This window comes from Mus caroli, unplaced genomic scaffold (assembly GCF_978045245.1).
Source record: "Mus caroli unplaced genomic scaffold, Mus_caroli_1 scaffold_12, whole genome shotgun sequence".
Lineage (NCBI taxonomy): Eukaryota > Metazoa > Chordata > Mammalia > Rodentia > Muridae > Mus > Mus caroli.
The window spans coordinates 98,132,730-98,156,834 of NW_028227267.1; the positions used below are offsets into that span (position 1 = coordinate 98,132,730).

The 24,105-nt window shown below is 43.5% G+C and overlaps 1 protein-coding gene across 3 annotated transcripts in view; it reads right to left on the minus strand.

The window, feature by feature from the left end:
* Tbc1d4 (TBC1 domain family member 4) overlaps positions 1-24,105 on the minus strand; it is a 166,998-nt gene that overhangs the window by 65,874 nt on the left and 77,019 nt on the right. The gene's annotated exons all lie outside the window — the stretch shown is intronic.

Genomic DNA, 24,105 nt, shown 5'->3' on the forward strand with positions numbered 1-24,105 from the left:
GTCCTGGATCATAGCAGATCTCAAGTACAAGTATTAGTCCCTGCAAAATTCCTTCTATTATTTTAGGAAAAAGGAACAACCATATTATTCTCAGGGTTGCCCCATATTTTGACATCTATGTCCTGTCCTAAAATCTTCTAGAGACCGTGTCAAGACCAGGGTTCCTTCTCGTTCATGCAGTTTCTTAGGACTCAATGCCAGGAGAGTCACTGCTTTAAAACAAGGTGCATGTCAGCAGGCAAACAGGAAGACTCTCTGTGGATGGTAAACTCCCCATCCTATCTTTGCAGTGACTTTCCATGATGTTCTGTCACATCAAGTGTCACATTAGGTGTCTGTGCTAACATGGAACTCAGGGTCTTAGCCCTGTCTTCTTCTTGCCTTAGGACAAGGCTTACTCCACCTGAAGAGCCCACAGTGTTGGAGAGTGCTCAGCTGACACTCGACCCTACTGTATAAAGTACACTTATTTCAATAGGTAGAATACAGTCTTAATAGAATGATCTATTCCTCCTCGTCAACTCTGTAAACTCAGTAAACACTCATCTATTTATCAACCCAAGGATCCCTAAACCTCAATGATCTATAGTATATATACTGTACACAATATACTACATACTACATACCATATACTATATACATGTGGTATATATATACATATATAACATATATATGTATAGCCTACAGCTTATGTTTCTGATATTGATATATATATCAGAATATATATGTGTACGTATGTATTATTCCCTGAAAAATTCATATATATATATATACATATATGTATATATATATATATATACATACATACACACATTGCCTGTGTGACTGATGCCCCACAAAGGCCATAAGGGGGCTTCAGATCCCTTGAACTGGAGTTAGGGATGATCGTAAGCCACCAAGTAGGTGTTAAGGATCAAACCTGGGTCCTCTGCCAGAACAGTAAGCTCTTAACCTCTGAGCCATCTCTCCAGCCTTTGTAGGAACTTCTTCTCATTACTACCATTTAATTAATCTGGGTATAGCCTCAGAGCTAGATTCTCCAAGTGAGACTGCATACAGCCAGCTCATCACTGCTTTTGGCCAAGCCCTCGAGACTATTTTTTAACTGCCGTATGGAGAATGGCGAGCTCTGCAGTGACAGCCGTGCCAGTGACTGAAGTACAGCAGCTGCTGGGGCTCTTCTCTCGGATCCACAGAAAAGGTCCAACAGCTCAGTGAGATCCAGTAAAGAGCTCCATTTACATAAGCAGAGCCCGCTGTCCTGAATTCTAAACTGAGTGCGTAATTTATCCTTCCAGTAATTTAACATGTTTACCCCATAAAAAATGATTCCAATTGCCTTTCATATCTTCTCCCAGACTGTGATTCACCACAGCTTCACTGTGACCTGGACCACAGACACTAACCACAAAACCAAGCTAAGGGTGGTCCAGCTCTGTGTGGGCTTTCCCTTGTGTGAAAGACACAGAAAAGGAAATTGAGCATCCTACAGTCCCTGCTTGCACAACCAGCCCACATCAGAAAGGACACACTGTTCATTATCATTACAGTGAGGCCAGGAATGTATCCACAGTAGAGAAATGAATTACTGGAGAAACACACGCACGAGTGCACGCGTGCACACACATGTACACACACATACGCGCAAACCAGATGTTCTCTCTCTGCATTTGCTTATGGGATCTATCAGAAACATTGGCTCTCTCCAGAATTGGCACACACCTGGTTCTGTAAATTAATAGCATTCTCCTGTAGCACAATACTAAATAGTATGTATTTATCCGTGCAGTTATGAATACTGCTGAATAAATCTGAGCCCCCTGTGCATGCCTGTGTTGCATCTTTCTAACATCTCTTTCCTGTACTGTGACACATGAATTTTATGTGAGAAAAATCTAGTATGTGTCATACCAGAATTCTTCTCTGTGACCAATAGGAAAAGCTTAGGCTCAGAATTTGAATGAACACTGTCAAGTGTGTGTGTGTGAGTGTGTGTGTGTGTGTGTGTGTGTGTGTGTGTGTGTGTGTGTGTGTGTGCTGCTTATATTCAGAAGATACGGCCCCTTCAAAATCGGAGAACCACAGCTTCTGCCTCTGCTCACTGCTCACTTATAGTAGGAAGCACCCATGTGTTTCCAGAACACCCCCAAATGCTGCAGAGCACCCCACCACATACAGTCTACCCGTGCGTTCCAGTTACTTGTGTTGTGGCAACAAATATCTCCACTGCTCAGACACTGCCTGCAGCCCACGCAGCCTGATTCAGACTTAGAGTTAATTCAAGGCACCGTTTTTTATTCTGGGCAACATTTCCTCTCTAGCAGAAACAAAACCAGAAAAGACGCCAGCCAGCTAGACACTAGGGTGTTTGTATGCCTTGGCTGGCTCTGTGACGTTTCCTCGGCTACCACTGGGGAGTGGTGTTTCACCTCTGCAAATGACAGTTGTCTCAAGGATGAAAAGGTGGTAGAGGATGAGAAAAGCTCGCTCGGCCAAGATCTGTGACTCTGTTTCTACACTGGTGTCAACATAGTAGAAGAAAAAAAAAAAACTTTTAGCATTTTAGCATTAAGCCAGAAAAGGCCTCCATTGTTGGAATGACTAGCAGTGCATAATCGTCTGACAGACAATGCATGGAACGGAGCTTTCTCAAGTGTCTGGTGCCATTTGGAAAATGCTCAGTGCCACCCCTAGCTGGTATTTTGCTGTCACACCTCCAGGGACTCAGTAAAACAACAGATTCAAGTACCAAGACCCAGGCATTAATGTAATCCACAGTCTAGATCCCTCCAGCTCCCCCCAAATGCTACACTGCCCTTTGATGCCATGTTGCTATTCATCATCAACCAAACATGATTGTTTCACATATTCAAAGATATTAGTACTTTCAAATTACAATTTGCCAAAATCAAGAAAACACCAGTTCTACCACTACCACACATCTGTCTAAACTTTAGACACTAAAGGTTTAAAAAACAAAAAACAAAAAACAAAAAAACAACAACAACAACAAAAACTAAGATAAAACCCTGGCATTCAAAAATTCCCAAGGAAAGATACCTTTGATCAGGAAGTCAGCTGGCATCAGCATCTTTACAGACAGCATGAAGTATGCTAGACTGACATTCAAAAATTCCCAAGGAAAGATACCTTTGATCAGGAAGCCAGCTGACATCGGCATCTTCACAGACAGCATGAAGTATGCTAGACTGAGAGCCTCCCTGCTTTCCCCCTCTGTCTCTCTCTTTCTGAACAGACCAGCTACAGTTTTAGTGCCGTTGTTTAAAAGTCCACATTATCACTGTGTGGCCAATGAGAAGACTTCCCAACCGTAACTGCTTCAAAATTTAAGTATTTCCTGAGTCTGCAATCAGGAAATACACAGATTGCTCGGGACGAAGGCGCCAAAACTTTGTTTTTTGTTTTTTTTTTTTAAAGAAAAAAGTAACGCTTTCTTTTTGATGACTACTCGCTTTCTTTTGTTCTTTAATCGTGTCTAGCATTTATGAATTTTATAAATACATTAATGATTTATGGATACAGATGAGAAAAGATTCATCTATAGTATGAGATTATTTTCCTAACAGAACTCAGATAGACTTCAGTAAATATTTTTAAATGAATGCAAATGAGAACTTAGGAATATACTAAATAACACTTTTGAAAGATCAGTTAGGTCCACTGTTTACAGTTGATGCAAGCCAAGCAGATTGGTTCATTATCAATCTTTTACTAATAGCTGGAAGTGGACACCACAGTATTAAAATGAAGGGAAAATACTACAAAACATGTCAAATACACTGAAAGAGTTGTCTATAACTGGGAATAACAGTTTAAAGAAGCCTTGCTCATCCACATGAAAATAACGTGGAGTCTGTCATATAAATAACATATGCCTTAGAGCAGTAGTTCTCAACCTGTGGGTTGCAACCCCTTTGAGGATCATATACCAGATCTCCTGCATATCAGATATTTACATTACAATTCATAACAATAGATGAAGTAATAACAAAATAGATTTATAGCCGGGGTCCCAGTAAGAGGAGGAACTGTGTTTAAAGGCCGAGGCATCAGGAAGGTTGAGGACACTGCCTCAGAGGAGGGTAGCTCTTTGCAATCCTGCACTGCTTAAGAGGCAAGACCACAAGGGTGGGAGAGATGGCTGAGTGTAAGGAACACCTCTGCTGCCCCAAAGGACTGAAGTTCAGTTCCCAGCATGCACGCAGCATGTCACACAGCCTCCTGCAACTCCAGCTCCAGGAGGCCCTGGTGCCCTGATGCCCTTTCTAACCTCTGCAAGCACTACCACTAATGCATGCAAACTCCACATGAACACACTTTAAATGAAGGAGGAGGAGGGGGAGGGGAAGGGGAGGGAGGAGGGAGAAGGGGAGGGGGAGGGGAAGATGGTCGGGGAGGAGAAGAAGGGGAAGGGGGAGGGGAAGAAGGGGAAGAAGGGGAAGGGAAGGGGGAAGGGAGGGGGAGCAGAGGGGGAGGGGAAGAAAGGGAGGGGAAGAGGAAGAAGGGAAAAGGGGAGGGGAAGAAGGGGAAGAAAGGGAAGAAGAGGAAGAAAAGGAGGAAGAAGAGGAGGAGGAGGAGGAGGAGGAGGAGGAGAAGAAGAAGAAGAAGAAGAAGAAGAAGAAGAAGAAGAAGAAGAAGAAGAAGAAGAAGAAGAAGAAGAAGAAGAATTGTAGATGATATCTCCCCATGCAGCCAGGCTGGTCTTAAATTCTGAAGCTCCTACAATCTGCTACCCTCAGCCTCGATGTAGGTGGGACTACAGGGATATGCTGTCACGTATGATGTATGGCCTCGCTTTTAAATTTTTCCCACAATTCCTCTAGATTCTTTGAATTTGCCTTAAAACCCTAAGGTATTATTTCAAAGGAAATGTTCCACGGTAAGATAAAGTTTAACTCAGGGTGGGTGCAGAGTCAAAAGAGACTAGAGTAATATGATGGTAAAATCACAGGATCACAAAGCTCTCGGTGGCTTTGAGAAGTCTCTGGTCTATTCCCATCTTGTTACAGAACAAACTTCTTACATCAAAAGTTAAAGCAATAAAGAAGATGACAAGATTAAACGAGAGGATCCGGGGCCAAAGAAAGCAGAGTCGCTCTGTGGCTTGAACCAGACTCCTAGGAGCAGCTTTAGTTTTAATATCCCAGCTGTAAGCCAAAATGGTTTCCTCTTAGCCTGGGCTTTAGAGTTCTTAGCAATCCTCAGCTACTTTGCTCCAACCCCTTGTGAAAGCACAGCTTTTCTCTCGCCTCTATTCTCCTGATATGAGATACCATGGAGCAGATCTGTGTAACCGTCATACCAAGGTCTTCCCCGAGTCTGTCTTACTGTTCGTAGCACTGAACACTTACGTGTTTGTGAGCGTTTGTGTGTGTCTGTGCATGTGGGCGTGTACACGTGTATGTGAGTGACCACAGTGGCCAAGAAGGGGCATCAGAGCCCTTAGCGCTGTAGATACAGGTGATTGTGAGCAGCCTGATGGAAACACTGGGAAACAAGCTCTGGTCATCTGCAAGGGCCCTTAACTGCCGAGCCAGCTCTCCAGACCCCAGACAGATCTTCTTAGCCCAAGACCACTTTGAACTGCAGAAGCATATACCATACTCAAGGGGCACTCAAGGAAATCATGGGGAATCCGATGATTTGATTAGAGTAGAATCCCCTTAGAAGTGGGGGTGCTCTCAGCTATTAAAAGGAATGAATTTATGAAATTCCTAGGCAAATGGTTAGACCTGGAGGGCATCATCCTGAGTGAGGTAACACAATCACAAAAGAACTCAAAGGATATGTACTCACTGATAAGTGGATATTAGCCCAGAAACTTAGTATACCGAGATATAAGAGACAATTTGCAAAACACATGAAACTGAAGAAGAACGAAGACCAAAGTGTGGACACTTTGCCCCTTCTTAGAATTGGGAACAAAGCACCCATGGAAAGAGTTACAGAGACAAAGTATGGAGCTTCTATAGGATGCTCCATCTAGAGACTGCCATATCCAGGGATCCATCCCATAATTAGCCTCCAAACGATGACACCATTGCATACACTAGCAAGCGTTTGCTGAAAGGACCCTGATATAGCTGTCTCTTGTGAGACTAGGCCGGGGCCTAGCAAACACAGAAGTGGATGCTCACAGTCAGCTAGTGGATGGATCACAGGGCCCCCAATGGAGGAGCTAGAGAAAGTATCCAAGGAGCTAAAGAGATCTGCAACCCTGTAGGTGCAACAACATTATGAGCTAACCAGTACCCCGGAGCTCTTGACTCTAGCTGCATATGTATCAAAAGATGGCCTAGTCGGCCATCACTGGAAAGAGAGGCCCACTGTACATGCAAACTTTATATCCCCCAGTACAGAGGAACGCCAGGGCCAAAAAGTGGGAATGGGTGGGTAGGGGTGTGGGGGAGGGAGGGTATGGGGGACTTTTAGGATAGCATTGGAAATGTAATTGAGGAAAATACGTAATAAAAAAAAAGAAGTGGGGGTGCTCAATGAACTTTGTCCTCAGTGACAGCCCCACTACAATACTGACTTCTGCCTCAAGAACGGTCTCCATCTGTCTTCAGTTTTTCATCTGGAAAGTGTACATCACAGTACTTCTCTCACACGTAAGCTCAAGGGAAAATGTGAATAACGTGTGTGAATGTGCCAGAATGGGGTGGGACGGTAAACTAGCCAGTAATGTTTTTAATTAAAGCTAAAGTATCATTCTGCTCTGTGCTATATAAGAAACTGAAAGAGGCCATGTCAATATAAACATTCTGGCCTTCAGGAAACAGGGGGAACTGAGAGACACGAGGAGGAGAAGAAATTCTATGCACAAGATGAGTAAAATACTAAGGGTTTTAGAGAGTGAAAATGTCCAAGAAGAAACCGGAATAAGACTCCTCACCGTTCTCGAGAAAGGATACTCTGTAAGACACAGGGTAAAAGTCAAGCCAGTGAGAACCTGGTCCCGCAGATATCTGGGGAGGCATGTTCCCAACAGTAAGACCACCAAGTTTGAGCCACAGACTTGCCTGGTGTGTCCAGGGAACTGCAGGAAGTCCTTGTGGCTGGGATGGATGAATGAGCAAGGATTATGAACTGAGGAAATTGTGGGGACATGGAGACTGACATCACTCGGGCCTTGGAAGAACTTCAGCTTTTATTCTTATTGTTGAATGGTTGAATGGAGACATGACATGATTTAGGTTTTCAAAGAACCCCTTGGTTAATGCAGAGAAGACTGATAGCTCTGGCAACCCAGGATAAGCTCACCCAGGAGCAACCAACAGGGAGGTGTCAAGCAGCAGGGGGCATCTGCACATTGTGGGATACAGTGTGGGTTTTGAGGATCCTCAGGTGGGAAACAGGAGCAGAGATGTCAGGATAACTTCGAGCTTGAGAGGAACTAGGGATACAACAGGCTGGGAGGCGCAGCTGAAGAAATCCAGAGCTTGGGTTGGGTTATACATTTCTCGTCTCACAGTATCAGCAGGCAGCTGAATCTATATCCCTCAGAAGAGAGAGGATGGCTAACATAGAAAGCATGACACTGTTATCCTATAGATGGCCTTTAAAGCTGTAAGATTAGATGGTCTTCGTCAAGAGACTTTGTATAGGGGCTGGAGAGATGGCTCAGAGGGTAGGGTGCTTGCTGTGTGAGAATGAGAGCTTAAATTTAGAACCCCAGAAGCCAAGTCATCCAGGGGAGTACACATACGTCATCCTAAGACCCTATGAGATGGGAAGTGGAGATAAGCTGCCCCAATACTCCAAGGCCAGCTAGCCTGACATACTCTGCAGTGAACAAGAGAACTGATGCCCACGGCTGTCCCCTGACCTCTACTCTGTGACACAGTTTAAAAGGAAAAGGGTGTTGCACACATATCAGAGAGAAACAGACAGAAAATTCCCCAGCCCAGCCCCCTCCCATGACTCCAAGTGCATACAGTGAGGAAGACTGAAGACATGTGAACAAAGGGAACTGCATCAAGAACCAGGAATAGAAGCATCAGAGAAGACCCTGAGGCCAAAAAAAGCAGAATAACCAATATGCTTGGGGTCATTGGTTTTTGACACAAATTCAGGAACAAAGCCTGAAGCAACAGGGACAGACTGACTCTAAGGACTTGGCTCAGCTGTTGCTTGCTGCTCTTCCAGAGGACACAACTTCCATCCCCGGCACTTTTATGGCAGCTCACAACCATCTGTAACTCCAGTTCCAAGGAACCTGATGCTCGCCATGCAGCGGGCACACACTTGGTGCAGAGACAAACATGCCGGCCAAACACTAATAATACACACACACACACACACACAAAACCAGTAAAATAAACCTAAAGAAAACGTTATAAATAAAAGTATTTTGATGATGGCTTCTGATGAAGAAAGCCGCAGGAACAATGTCTGTAAGTGGGCAAAAGGGAAGAGACAACACAACGGAGGTGGGAATAGTTCAGCGAGTGAGGCAGGGGCTGCAAAGTGCTGCTGTGGGCAGGCATGGCGCTGTGGGCAGGCATGGCGCTGTGGGTAGCAGACTTCCTCCTTCCACTCCCGCAAGCTCCTCTGTAAATCACAAGGCAGCTCATGAGCAGAGCTGAGGACAGGGAGGAAGATTCAGCAAGGCACTGAATGTGAGACACTGAATTTAATTCAAGGTGATTACAGGCCAACTTGCGAGGCAAACTTGTCTTGATATCTTAAGGTCACTCTTTCTGAGATGTCATGGAAGCAATTACAAGTTAATGGAAGGTTTTACTAGAGAGCTTAAATACCTTGGTTAAATCTGGTCTTTGGCAAATAAATAGAAAGCTGGAGTTGGCACCTACCTGAAGGCATGGAAATAAACTACCCTCCCAGCATAGGCTGTGGCTGGGGACTAAAGAGGAAGTTTCTGGTTGCCATGCGATGCAGACTCACATGGTCTTTTGCTGAACAAGACTCACTGCATTTTGCTGAGGCAGACTCACATGGTGTTTGGGGGGGCGGGAGGTTGAAGTGTTTTAAAACCCTTCTTAAAAGTGGGATTTTAAAAACCCTAAGCCTACAGGGAGCTCTTCTAAGAAGTATTGTATTGGTTCCCTTTCTTGTTGCCATGACAAATTATCTACTTATACAACTTAAGGGAGAGTTTATTTTAGCTCTTAGTTTGAAGGGATGTAGTCAATCAGGGAAGGAAGAAGCAGGAGGTAGCTGGCCCCATTGTACCTGAAGTCAGCAAGAAACAAGAAAAAACAAGCCGAATTTTCCTCTGCTTGCTTTCTCCTTTGTTCTGGAATTGCAGCCCCTGGGAAGGTACCACCCATAATTCAGAGCAGGCCTTCCCTCCTCAGTTAAATCTCTTGGAGACACGCCCACAGATAGGCCCAGGGGTGTGTCTGCTAGGTAACTCCAAATCCAGTTGGGAGAACAGTGAAGATTATCATCACAAATGCATTTTGCAGTAAGTCTGTGTGTAAAAGAGAACATTTTGCATCTTACTTGTGTCGCTTATGGAAAATAATTTTTTTATTTCTTTTCTGATATAGATACAATTTTCGAAAGGCAAAGTCACTGACTCATGAGAGTGAAACTTCTTATGCACTCAGAAAAGTCCATCTGCTTTCTAACTGTAGCAACACAGCGTACAGGACTATGAAACACTGTGAATTACTGTTATCTATCATGGCATAGTGAAATTCATGGTTCTGAATGCTGCAAGTCCCTGCAACCAATACAAAACACAGTGAACCAATCTATTAGTTGATTCTATTGATCAGAATATGTACTTAATGCTTAGTGCCCACGTTTACTGTAATGACCACTAGGGGGAGTGTTTTCACCTGGACTAGCGTAAGTAATACAACTGCAAAAGAATAATACTGGAAAGAAAAAAAAAACAGTTTGTAAAATATCATTATCACTGCTCTTATTTTAGACCGTTTTAGATATAAAATCAACCACTTAGAAGCAAATCATTGTAAATTTGAATAATTAAACAAGTGTGCCAAACTAATTAGCAAGTTAATAAAAAGAAAGGTTACTTTGAATAAAAAAATTATCATAAAGTCAGCATTTAATAGACTTGAACCTGTTAAATATGTTCACAGAGAACATAATAAACATAGTAAGAAAATACGTCTTGGCATTTTATCAGGGTATATGAAAATATAGAGCCTTCTAAACAAAGCGTCGGAGGGGACGGTTAATAAATTTCAACTCATAAAATGTCTGAACTCAAGAGGAGAGGAGGCTTTAGGCAAGCCGTGGTTGTGCAACGGAATGGGGGCCAGGGGCGAGTGCTGAGCCACGGAGGATCTGGACACCCCAAGTTCGCTGAGATCAGTGGATAGAGTTGTAATGGTGTCAGGAAACAAACACACCACCCATTTCTCAGAAACCTATTTCTGTCCTGGCGTGCCACATTGCTTCAGACATTTATAACAGCACAACAGATCTTTCACGTTGTAAATCCCTCTTCTCCAGAGATTTCAGTTGCTTGCATACATTATCTTTAATCAGTAAAGGTGCACAGGCTCCTCTTCTTCCAAGACGAAAAACAAAAAACAGAAACAAACAAACAAACAAACAAAAACGATCCTAACTCCGTATCACTGAAAGATAACGAGAAAACACACAATTGCCTTGTCTCCAAAAATAGGCGGGCAGGGAGGGCAGCCACGAGCAGCCAGATGCCTCTCTGACCCAGGAGGGCACATTCCGTGGGTCAGAGAGGACTGCTGCGTTCTCCACGGTCCCAATTAAGACTGGAGCTCTCTATGACCCTGTCCTTGACCCTTACAGTAGAACTTCACTCCTCTGAAAAACAGGGGTCGAGGTGAAGTGTGACTGATACTGTTATTGCCAGTATGTTAAGAATGAACAGTACGATGTCTTCCAGCGTGGTTGCCTTTTGGGCTGTCAGTACATGTTCAGATCTGGGAGCACAGTCAACATCAATCACCCAGAGAAAACAAAGAGTCGGCTCTCATAGCAGCAGAGTGGAGGGATTCCTCACTGTTCGTTAGAAAGCACAAAGCCACCTCCTCTTCCCACTCTACTGAAGAGAATCTAACCATGAGGAGGCTCAAAGGACATGATTTCTCCTGTCACCTTTGGTGGCAGAAAACAACAAACCAGCTTGGTACTGTAAAGGGTTTTGCAGAAATAACATACTTACATCTGACATCAGATTAATAAATGCAATACACACTGTCGCAAGCAATAAGCCTCTACCTCTGTGATCTCTGAAACTGCTTGAGAGACACCTGAAAGAGTGCACCTCCCAGCCACAAGAGACCCCAGCCAACCTTGTGCTCTCTTGGCAGGTTGCTTCTCCCATTCAACAGAACTCCTAATATGTTCTGTAACCGTTTAATCAAAGACCTCAAGTAGGTATTTCTACTTATGGAACTGTATAAATACCACACGTTTGGCTATGGATTTCTAAGTCCTTCAGTTTCTCCTCAGAAATTTAAACTGATTTGTAACACTATCATATTTGTAAGAATATAGAAGCCTTGGGGAAAAGGCTCAGTGAGTGGTGTTTGCAAGACAGCCCAAGTTCAGGTCCCCAGAAGTCACTCAAATGCCAGGGATGGAGATGCCTGCCTGTAATCACAGCAGTGATGAGACTGAGACAGGCAGGTGCCAGGGGCCATTAGCCAGCTAGGCTATCCTGACATCCACACACGTGCACACATGTGCACACACACTCACACAGAGAAAGAGGGGGGGGGTGAATGCTAGGTAGGCTATCCTGGCATCCACACCTGAACACACACAGACAGTCACACACAGTCACATACATACATACATACACACACACACACACACACACACACACGGGGGGGGGGGGGGGCGGGGGTAAATAATACCTGAACATCTTCTTAGTATCTGTTACTAGGTTTAATGAAGCTAGTGTTTTGGTGTTAGCATTGCAACCAACATGATTTAAGATAAAAGAAATGAATAAAATCTGTTCAATGGTCACTAATAATGAGTGTGCACGCTGTGATCCTGTGGGCAAAATTCAATTTCATCAGCCTTCTCAAAGAAGAGATGTTTATCGAAGATGAATATGCTCTGAGAGACTTCACACCCGAAACCAAACTCAAAGCAAGCTAGGATTTCTACTGTCTATGTGTGAACAACTCCGAAAAATATCCGTGAATGATTTAACTGTGCTAGACACGACTGTAACATCTATATAGCATCCACTACAATTTAGAACAAACTTGATGCTGTCAATTCTTGTACCCTCTCCAGTCCAAATCTACCCCTCACAAGGGCACACAAGAAGCCACTAGGGTGACAGGTTTAGACAGGTTTCAGTCAGTCCCACCAGGTCACCATTCACAGTAGAAGATGACATGCAATCATTTTTCACTGATGGTCCCCAGCCATTACGTTAGCTGGGTACCACAGGTGTCCACATGTTCTCCCAGGACAAAGTTAGTCTGCAGTAGCAGGAAATGAAACCAAGAAGAAAAGAGAAATTGAAGGGAAAAAGGAAATGAAGTTTTTGTCAGGTCAAGTCCCTGAGTGGAGGATAATGACACCCTTGAGGTCAGGGTAGCTGGTGAGCTCCTGGCCTCCTATAATCCTGGGCCTCTGCAGGATTCCTTTAAATGTTGGTTTCCACTCTTGCCTCAGAGTTGTAGCTAATAGTGCTAGTGTGTGAGAATACACGTTGATAAATCCACTAAGGAACTATGACTGTTTCATAGAACCCGCAGAAATCAATCATCAGGATCGGTTTCATCAATCATGATTAAAACTGAAAACAATAAATGATTACACTACACTAACCCAATGTTCCTCTTGGATAAAAATCAGCTGAGGAGGACGGGGCTAGGCTGGGAGGGTGACTTAGGAGGTGAGAGTGTTTTCCCCTCCATCCTGGGAGGAGCAGAGACCAGATACAGGACCCACATAACAAGGAGAGTAGCCTTGCAAACACCTAATCCCAGTTCCAAATAGGGTCAGAAACAGGATTACCCAAGCTTCTGCCTTGCAGTGGGGACTAGACATGGTCCCTAGGTTCAGGGAGGGGCTATTCCTTAAATGAAAAGGTAGAGAGTAATAAAGAGTGGACACCGAATGCCCTTTCCTCCATCTCCTTGTGAAGCCCAGGCACACACACACACACACACACACACACACAAACACACAAACACACATTTTAGGGATTTACATTTTATTGGGTCTGGCTTACAGGTTCACAGGTTCAGTCCATTATTGTCAAGGCAGGAACACGGCAGCGTCCAGGCAGGCTTGGTACAGGAGGAGCTGAGAGTTCTACATCTTCATCTGAAAGCTGCTAGCAGAATACTGACTTCCAGGCAGCTACGATGAAGGTAAACCCACATCCACAGTGACACACCTACTCCAACAAGGCCACACCTACTCCAACAGGGCCACACCTTCTCATAGTGCCACTCCCTGGGCCAAGCATATACAAACCATCACATTCATCTTTCCACGACCTACTCTTGTGTCAACCTTCATCATGCTGCAGGGTTTTAATACAGTTCCTCATGTTGTGGTGACCCCAGCCATAATTTCTTTTCCTGATACTTCATAACCGTGACTTTGCTAGTGTTAATGAATCATGATGTAAATACCTGATCTGCCAGATGTCTGATATGCAACTCCTGTAAACAAAAGAGTCTAGACCCAAGGTTGAGAACCGTAATCTAGGAGAAGCCTGAACTGGACTGCCCAGATCAGTTTAGCCTGTGCACATGGATGTGAGAAGACCTAGCCCACTGTGAGGGGTACCATTCCCTGGACTACATAGAACAGGTAAAGCCTAAGTAAAAGGAAGCAGATAGCGTCAGTGCATGCTTCCCTGTGCCCTTGACTGTGGATGTGGTGTGACCAGCTGTCACAGGCTGCTGAGACTTCCCGACATGGTGACCTATAATCTGGAACTGTAGACCAAGTAAATCTCTCCTCCTTTATTTTTGGTCAGGGTATTTAATCAAGTTAACCATCATGTAAACTAGAACAGACCTGATTGTGAAGAAGAGACCTGTAGGATAGGGGGGAATTGCAGGGGTGGGAGATGGGAGCAGGGAGGGGTGAGAGTAACAGAAATGCATTGTAAATCATGTGTGACATTATCAAAGAACAAATTTAGTTACTAAGATGAGCTTCCCTGAATTAAAGAAATAAACGCAGCGGCAAACCTTAAAGCCAGTCCTGGGTCTATTCCTCATTACTCAACACTAGCAGAACACCAGATGGCAACACCAGTGAGCTGCACTCACAGCTGTCACTGAGAGCTTCCATCTGATGCTCTTACAGTAACTTCTACATGGCTACAGGGACAGCAATAGAGTGATGGACACCAAATTAAAAATGTGTGTCCACCTGCAATGTCTTCTTGGTATGTACCCGTCTGATGTGATCACAAAACAGTACGGTTAATAAATAAACCGAAGTCATACTTTGAATTTCACAATTGCTTTTTAGTGTAAGAAATGCAGGTTGAAATCACTCCTGCAGGCCAGGCACGGGAAGCAGCATCGTGTTGGTAGCTATCATTTATCCTGTCATAAGAGTTTACTGAGCAGAAGAGACTCAGCTGTCCTTGCCTATAGCTTCCCATTTCAATCATCTGAGGGATGCATTACAGGCATCTATCTTCACAGGCAGTATGTACCCTGCGAATAGTACAGTTTCAATCTGATTCCTACGAGGGGGGGGGGGGGGTCTCAGGCTTTCACTGTAGGTCTGTGGGGTTCTCCATCAACTAGTCATCTGCTAAATAAATCTCAAAAATTGTAACATGGAAAAGAAAAAAATCTCCACCAAAGTGAAACAGCTAAGTGTCAAACTAGGCCACCAGTAGTCTAAGAAATATATCCTTTATCACGGTTGGAGCTGTGTAAGAGTAATATCGATGACTATCTGCTTGTTTTTATACATATTATTCTTTAAATCTATAGAAGGCTAACACAAAAAACTTCTTTCTGATTCTCTACCAACTTTATGCTTGTTCGTAGAAGAAGTTATCCCAGCAATTCCCTTGAATGGAGGTTTCAAAATGTCTCAGAAGACCAGCAGGAAGCTAAGGCCCAACAAGAACATGAAGGCCCAGCTGAAACAACAGTTATGCAATGCAATTAACACTGTACTATACTTTAGGCACGGTAGGCTTGTTCTCAAACAGGTGAACAGAACAGATCTCAATTTACCAGTACTACTTAAGTGTGATAACACTGGTTGTGATGGTTTGTATATGCTCGACCCAGAGAGTGTCACTATTAAAAGGCCTTGTTGTAGAGTAGGTGTGTCACTGTGGGTGTGGGCTTTAAGACTTTCATCCTAACCGCCTGGAAGCCAGTATTTTGATAGCAGCCTTCAGATGAAGATGAAGAAGAACTCTCAGCTCCTCCTGTACCATGCCTGCCTGGATACTGCCATGTTCCCAACTTGATGATAATGGACTGAACTTCTGAGCCTGTAAGCCAGCCCCAATTAAATGTTGTCCTTTATAAGACTTGCCTTGGTCATGGTATCTGTTCACAGCAGTAAAACCCTAAGACACTGATGGATCAAATTGTCACAACACACAAAAGCTTGAATAATAAAACTTTCTTTTTTTTTCTTTTCTTTCTCCCCCCCCCCCACAAAATGCTATAATTATATAACCACAGGTTATATAATGGAACTTGTGGTGTAGACTTGGTTGGCCTTACTGGCCTTAAGTGCTGAGATTAATGGCATGCTCCACAAGGCCCATCTAACAGTTTATCATTCTGATTTACATCTCACACACACACACACACACACACACACACAAACAGGGCACTGGTTGGTACAATAGAAGGTCTAATAAGGTTTCTGGGCAACTCCATTGGTAAAATGAATGCATAAAAGTAGTGTCCAATAGCATATTAAATGCATCCAAGTTATTATTCTAGTTGCTAAGATCCACTTATTGAGTCTCTCTTTTAAAATAAAATAATCTTATGATTTTGGGACTTGGGTGTTTCCTATCATAAATGTTCTAAAGCTATAAACTGTAATTTTTAGTATGCTTAAAGAGCAGGTAGGTCCTAATGCTATGGCTATAGAAGGCATTGTGTAAGTGTAAAGTCCACTTTATATCTTTCTCAACCTTAGCTTTCTGATGTCTGTGTGTATTAATTTGTATAATAAACACTCAGGAACATACTGTTACATCTTGTCTTAAAAGCTGAATTCTCTGTCTGTGCATTCTCAGTCAGGAATCAGGGAAACTGGGACTCAGCCTGCTTGCCCTTTTTCTTTTAGCCCAGGCTCCCAGCTCCTGGAATGGTACTTCCTACATTCAGGGTAGGTCTTTATGCCTCAAGTAGGCAGGACCAGAAGCCAGGGAGGGAAAGGGGGAGGAGGGAGGGAGGGAGGGAGGGAGGGAGGGAGGGAGGGAGGGAGGGAGGGAGGGAGGGAGGGAGGGAGGAAAAACTGAAGAAAGACTCACAATGGTGTTTCTGTTCACTTGAGATCAGAATAATGCACACCCTGAACACAGACGACTTCCACATGCCTTCATCAAGTTCAAGTATCAATTGAAAACCAGGTCCCTGCTCTGAAAAAGAAGAGCCTCTGAATGGCAGCTGAGAGAGGTGCATGAGTAAACAGCTGAGGACCTGCTGAGACACTCTCTATAAGAACTATTGTCTGGGCTTACGGTGTGCTCCTCTAGACTCTAATAGCTGTCTTCATGGTCATGGATTTGTCCTGGACTCCTGCTGGGAGTGCTTTCTCAGTTCTATCCCCCTTAATCCTGCAGCGACCCTCTGAGGTAAGTCTCTTATTATCTCTGCCTTGTTGGGAAGACACTGCCCTGGATGATGCAGGCTTTAACTTGCAGAATCACATGAACTCAGTCAGGAAAGTGAATCTGACACTTCGCAATTTGGGAGAAATGAACTCAAAGACTTCAAACAAGAAAACACCAACTACAGGGTTTAGGTCATAATATACTTTGTGTACCATAAGCCCCAAAATTGTTCTATGGTCTTGGATGATTCAGGATACTTTTTACACAGCCAGCTTAATGCTATCTTACAAGGAGGGCTTAATCGTAACTATTAAGTTATTATTAAGCAGGAAACGAAATCATTGGGAAAAGTTACTAAAGCTTGGCCACATGGCCACTTACCGATCAATAATAAAAGTGAATATGACAATAAAAGGTTTGATAAGGACATGCTAACCACAGAGCTTTATGAACTATTCTGTGCTTGGAAACACAGCTGGATATTTTCCTGTGACAATAATTGAGATATCCTTTGTCACTTTTAAAGCATTTTCTAGAACTCTCCTTAACACATCGACTCAGAGCAGCCGTTCTCAACCTTCCTAAGGCTGCAACCCTTTAATACAGTTCCTCATGTTGTGGTGACCCCCCTCCCCAGTCATTATTTTGTTGCTACTTCGTAGCCATAATTTTGCTACTGTCATGAATCACACTGTAAATATCCGACATGCAGGATATCTGATTTGTAACCCCCTCCCCCATGCAAGTGTCTTTCAGCCCTTGCAAAGAGGTCGCTACCTACACGTTGAAAACCCCTGCCTTAAATCATCTGGAATAATGACTCTATCTACCAATATTTATCATTTTAGAAATCCCAGCTGAGGAGTAGAAGAGATGGCATTTACTGCTCTTGTGGGGGATCTGGGTTCCATTATCAACATCCACGTGGCAGCTTACAACTACCTGTAATTCCAGTTCCAGGGAGTCCAACAGCCCCCTTTGGTCTCTGCAGACACAAGGCATGTGCAAGGCACACATACATACATTCAGGGAAACACACACATGTATAAATTAAAAATAAATGTTCTAAGAAAGAAATCACAACTAAGAAGATTTTTAATTGCTGTTTGTTTTGTTATGTGTTCATGTCTGTGTGAATGTGTCAAGTGTGTGCACTACCCTCAGAGGACAGAAGAGGTTGCCAAAGATCCCTAAGCTGGGTACAGGGGTGTGTGAGCTTCCTGAAGTTGGTGCAGGGAAGGGAACTCAGGACATCTGAAAGATCAACAAGTGCTTGTCACCACTGAGCCATCTCTGCAGCACCACCTCCATGTCCACCACCTCCACCACATCATACAAGTGAGGAGGGTTTTTAAAAAAGAAAAGAAGACCTAAAATCAGTCGTTATATAATAATTTCATATTAGAAGACTGTTATTGTTTCATAATTTTGCAGTAGGAGATTCTCTTACCTGTTTTGCACGGAAACTATCCTGACCCAAAGGAAGCCCTTCATACAAATATATCCGTTCCAGACAATAGTGCATTTCCTTTTTTCATACCATCTCCAAAACTCAAAATGTGATGATGAGAGTTTCCTAGAGGCTTGTGGCAACAGGAAATCTAGAATTTTTCTGAGACACTTTCTACCTCCTCTGCCCCATTGCAACCCATTTCTTGGCCCTCCACTTTAAATAGATTGTTGGAAAACGTACGACTTTGAAACTTATGCACTGGGTTGTTGGAAACGGTAGGTTCACTGAGTTGTGCAAAGGTTGACATGTTTTTTTGAAACATGGAAGTATGACACTTGTTAATCTAACCACCAATCCACTCAAGTCTTTAGCACTGGCAAGCCATCACGCCCATGGTGCCAACACAAGTTTCTCCCGAATTCTAAATGCTGTCAGTTGTTCCTTGAAATGGCAAGATCACTCTGTTCATTTTCAAGAAAATGCCACTGACTTCTTGCCATTGAGTCACTCTTTCAGATGACAACGTCCCACGACATGGTGGCTGCTCGGCTCACTTGTGCTAGTTTTCTCTGTCACCTCCTGGAGCAGAGCAAGCTCTCCTGTCTCCTTGCCGTGCTGTGGGTCAGAGTTCAGTATAAACCCATGCAGGCTGACATCCCAGTTGCTGATGGCAGAAATCCTGACTGAAATCTCCCACAAGAAATTCTTTCCATGTGGCCCCAGGGCTGTCATCCCCATTCTCTGGCTGTCACTCAGGAGCTATTCCTAGCCTCCAGTGGCCTCTATGTTCCACAGAGGATGACGTCCTCAATCTATCTTCAAGGCTAGCAATATTAGGTTAAGTCCGTTACACGCCCTCATCTCCAACCTCTTCTCTTTCCTCCTTCCGTTGTAAAGGTGGAATGGCATGCTTAGGTTGCACCCACCCACATGACCCAGGATTATTGTCCTGTCCCAAGGTCATGAACTTTAAGCAGACCTGCAAGTTACTTCTGACAATGAGCAAGTCAAACACAGATTTCTGGGATCAGGGCATGGTTTTATTTGCAGAGCTGTGAGGGCTTATCCCTCAACTCGAACAACTACACTTAATAATCTTCTCTAGACTGGCTGGTTGGGAGGCCTACAGCTCTGGTTTTTATTATATATTCTAATAAAAATGGTCAAACTGTAATCCAGTAATGCCTCAAGACATTATGTCTTGAGACAATGTCTTAAGTGGTTTGGGCTTTAACTTTTCTTGCCTTCATTTATTTGTTTGTTTGCTTGCTTGTTTATTTAGAAGGTACTTCAATATGCAGAAATGCATCTCAGACTGATTTGCAACCCATGATTCTCCTGACTCTACCTCCCAAGTGCTGGGACTAGCTCAGATACTACCAATCTCCCTGGATCAACCTACAAATTCATTTTTTAAATAAACACTTTTTTATTCTTTGAGAATATCATACCATGTTTCAAACACAGTCACCTCCAACTCCTCATCTTAATTCCTTTGCGATCCACCTACCGAACTTCCTGTCCTCTCTAATTTCTTTTTCAACTTAATAACACATTGATTACTATTTGTATGATCCATATACTTCTAGGAACAAGGCTGTCCACTTGACCATGGTCAAGTCACATGCTTGAAGAAAACTGACTCTCCTTCTCCAAAAAGCCATCTATAGTCCATAGATACCCATTCTATGCTAGGACACTGACTCCTATTGGCTGTATCCAGGCAACCACAGGTGCTGTGGAGTTCATGCATGTATTAGTGCTATCATGTCCAGATGGTACCACTTTGCTGAAGTCTTCTGTGGCCTCTTGTTCTTAAAACTATTCCACCCTTTCTTCCTCAATGATGCCTTAGCCTTGGGGAGAGGGTGTGACACAGGTGTCCCATTTGTAGCTGTATATGACACAGCCAGAACTTTGGCCAGTTATGAGTTTCCATGTTCATCACCACCCCAAACCTGTGAACTCTTGAAGGTGACAGATGCAACAACCAAAGTAGAGTTTGTTGATTCATGCCAGTAGTTTGCTTGCTATGGCTAGCCCGTCAGCAACTCAAATGTTCTCTCTCCCTGGTCACAGTGACCCTCCTTGGAAGGGGTGGTCACCTCGGCTCATCAGCTCATTTCTCCATAGGTCCAATGCATGGTTCCCAGGCATGGTCTCTGTAGCCCTCCAGAAAGCACGGAAGGAGGGGAGCACTTCCTGCCTTTGAACTGGGCCGTGTTCTTCATTTGGCTACCACACACTCGCCCAGGTTTCAGTCATGCTCCTGGCTTCCCCTTGCTCCTTCTCTCCCATCTCTCTAGCCTTTAGTAACTGATGTTCTTTTCTTTCCCGTTTGCATCTCTCTACTTTAGTCCTCCTGTCTAGTCTTAGGGCTGAACAAGAACCTATACGGTCTGCTTCCACCCTGTGATCTCTGAGCTCAGTTCCTACCACGACGGTCCCACAGAGTCAGCCTATCCAACAAGCCTCTTTACGGTTCCTCCCACACAGACTTCCTCCTCAGCTCCAAGATCACCCTCTCCCTCTCTTTCATCTCCTGTAGATCTTCACTCAACCTTTGTCTTTCTCACTGAAAACATCACTGCCCACATTCCCTAAAATAACCCTCACATCTTCATTCTTCCTCCCCACCCCACCCCTGCACTTCTCTCCCCTCCTCTCACTTTCCCTGAGAACGTTCTCTTCCAGCATGAATGCTTCAGACTTCAGGTCCTTCGCTGCTTAATATCTGTGTTCCCCTCCATAAAATATGAGACCTAAAAAAGCAAACACTTTCAACCACTGAGTAATGCTTGGACAAATGAGCAAAATATTACATATAAAGGTACCTACAAAATGACCTGGTTTAAGGATTATAATACCATTCCAAATATTACCACAGCAATCACCAACTCGATCCTCCCACCTTATGTCCAGTGTTCCTTCTACCTCTCCTGTCCACCCTCAAGGGCACTGCCTACATTTTGATTTCTTCTCTCATCACTTTAGTCTACAAATAGCAGAGAAGGTTAGCCCTCGAAGCTAACCACCCACTTACAGTCCTGGCCCTTGTGACACCAACTGTGAATTTTCTGAGTTATTCCTCTTCAGAATCTCCTCCCTGCCTCCCTGAAGCTCTCTTCTCTTCCTCCTCCTTTCTCCTCTTCCTCCTCTCCATCCTCCTCCTCCCCCCCTCCCTCTTCCTCCTCCTCCCCCTCATCTCCGGAGATCAGGTTCCTTCCTCCTCTACAGTAACTCCCTTCATCTTTCCTAAGGCCCTGTCTATCTTTCTTTCACAAGTACTCCAAATCTTAGCTTATGCTCTTTTAACAAGTCTCCAGTCTTTTCCTTTCTGTGGGCTTCAACCCTTAGCAATGTGAAATCATTTTAGTTTAAATTAAAATACACACATACACAGAGAGCCTCTATTTGACCTCACTACTAAACTTGGCTTTGTGGTTCCCTTTCTTTGGCTGCCAGGTTCTCTAGCCTTGAAGGAAAAGGTCATGTCTTCGAAACCAGTGAGGCCCTTCAGTAAGCCTCCCCTTTGACCTCCTTTCTGCAGGGCTGTGGAAAGTTTAACACTGAACCAGCATTCTATAAAAATAATTCGGTTTCTTAGTTAATATTCATGGAAGCAAAACAACCTAGGACATATGGGCTATGTTCTAAACAATATATTTGTGGTAGGAAATAGCTCTCCTTAATTTCGCAAAACCCACTAGATAATATACTACAGACTAACAGCTATTTGGTTTGCTATGCTCAGGCCAGATCTACAATGAGGAGAATTTCCAGTATAACAACACAGCAGTTTGGGGTTACCCACACCTGGGAAATTTGTAGGCTCTACATTCCTGGGCAAAGTTGTTTGTTGATTTATTTTAAGTGGAATAAATAAAAATCATGAGCAACATTGATGTTTGTTTTCCAAAAGGAAGAGTAGATAGGAGTTAGACAATCCCAGTAAGATAATTTCTCAAAATGTCTACATGAGTGACTTTGAAGCAAGGGTTACATAATACGACACCATAATTATAAGTTTATATAAACAGCTTAATAGTTTAAAAGGTGCCTTTCAACTAATGTTAAGTTAACTGCTACAATTACCTTATGAAGAAGAAGAAGAAGAAATATAATTAACTGGGAAAAGTAAAGGTCACAAATTTAGCAAACCCAGAACTGATTCCCCAGACCCTGAAGCCTTCAGTTCAAGTTTATTGGCATTTCAGCCCCTCACGGTTTAAGTTAACTTCATATTATCCATTCACTTCCTTACTTATTTACATAAGTCTAGCAGGACCAGCTTTGAGATTCTACCAATCTCCTAGCTCACCTTAATGAATTCTAAAACTATGAAGAGCAAGAAGCTATAACAGCACTGATATTCAGGGGAAAAAATGGTAATTTGAACTGTGTGTTAAATCAGTTTTTTAGATGCTCCTGGTATATTTTTAAAATGTATTCTTTGAAATTTTCATATATCTAGACAACGTGTCTTGATCAAATCCACTATGTCCCTCCAACTTGCCCTAGCACCACCCTAAACACCGCTCTCTCTCTCTCAATATCACATCCTCTTTTATTTTTCTATATTGAGTTAAAATCTATTTGACAGAAGTCATCTTGGATATAGCGTTGACTTACATTGCTTCTTATTTCAGATTTACCCTATCTGATAGAATGGCTCTTAATTAATTTCATTCTCCAAACATCTACAGTTACCACCACGTACAAACCTTTCCTAGTGTCTGGTAGAGAATTCACCGGGGTTGGAGGAAGAGGATGGCCATCTGTCCTTTTTTCAAAGAGAAGTCATTTAACACAGAAGCTACCAACTGAATCCAAACACACCCACTGACACTCAGAGCACGGGCAGCACATTGAGAAATGTGTTTGCTAGAAGTATGTGACATTTTCACAGCTTATCTTCTAAGAAAAACGTCTTTCCTTTAAACATTGCAGTCATCATGGAGCGAGTCTGATGACAGACGTGGAACATTCTTAGGAATATGGTGGTCCCTGTCTCAGCATCAGACTGAGACAGGCATGGGAAGCACACATTCAGCACCACGTCATTCTCAGCCACTGCTCACAGCAGTCACGCTTCACCAGTGTCCCAGAACTGTCCGCACGAGTCAAAGACAGTCCAACGTGCAAAACTCCCTCCACACAGTCTTTTTGAAAGAGAATGGAGACCTGCTGGGGTCATGACATGCAATCCACTCCTCTAGCACTATAATAAAACCCCTGTGTATGATCAGAAGCTATTTATAATAACTCCTCGAATTGCTCAATGAGTTACTAGAAATAGCAAACCCATAAACAGCTTGCAAAGCTCCTAAGCTGCCCGTGAAAACAAATGACACCCTGGTATGTCCCCTGGCTCCCTACTAGTCAATATGTGTGTACCTTCTGTCTAAATTGGTTGTGTTGTTAAAGCTTCCTTATTTATATATGGGACCAGGCTATTTGTGCAACTTGTGGGCCAGAAGCTCCCTGCTGAGCCCTTTGTCTCCTGTCCTACTATTAATAACACGGTGTCTGATCTCAAGCACTGTTTCCCACAAATTTCTTCTACCTCTTTATAATTTTCATGAACATTTAACTCAGATTCTCTCATTAAAAACTGCAAGCTATAAGCCCCACCCTTCCACTGGAATTAAAGATTCATGGTTGTCTCCCAGAGAGTCCCATTCATTGTGCTAAAGTAATGTTTTTCTTGCAGCTACGTGTGCTCATAATGGAGTTGACACCTCAACACTGAATTGGTGGCTGTATCAAAGGCTGGCAGAACTGGTCTGAAATACTGTACATCTCAAGGCTGCAGCTTCCCCAGACCTTGTCTGAACTGTCAAAGCCCAGGCACCCACACAGAGGGACTCTTCCTCTTTGACAGTGTATC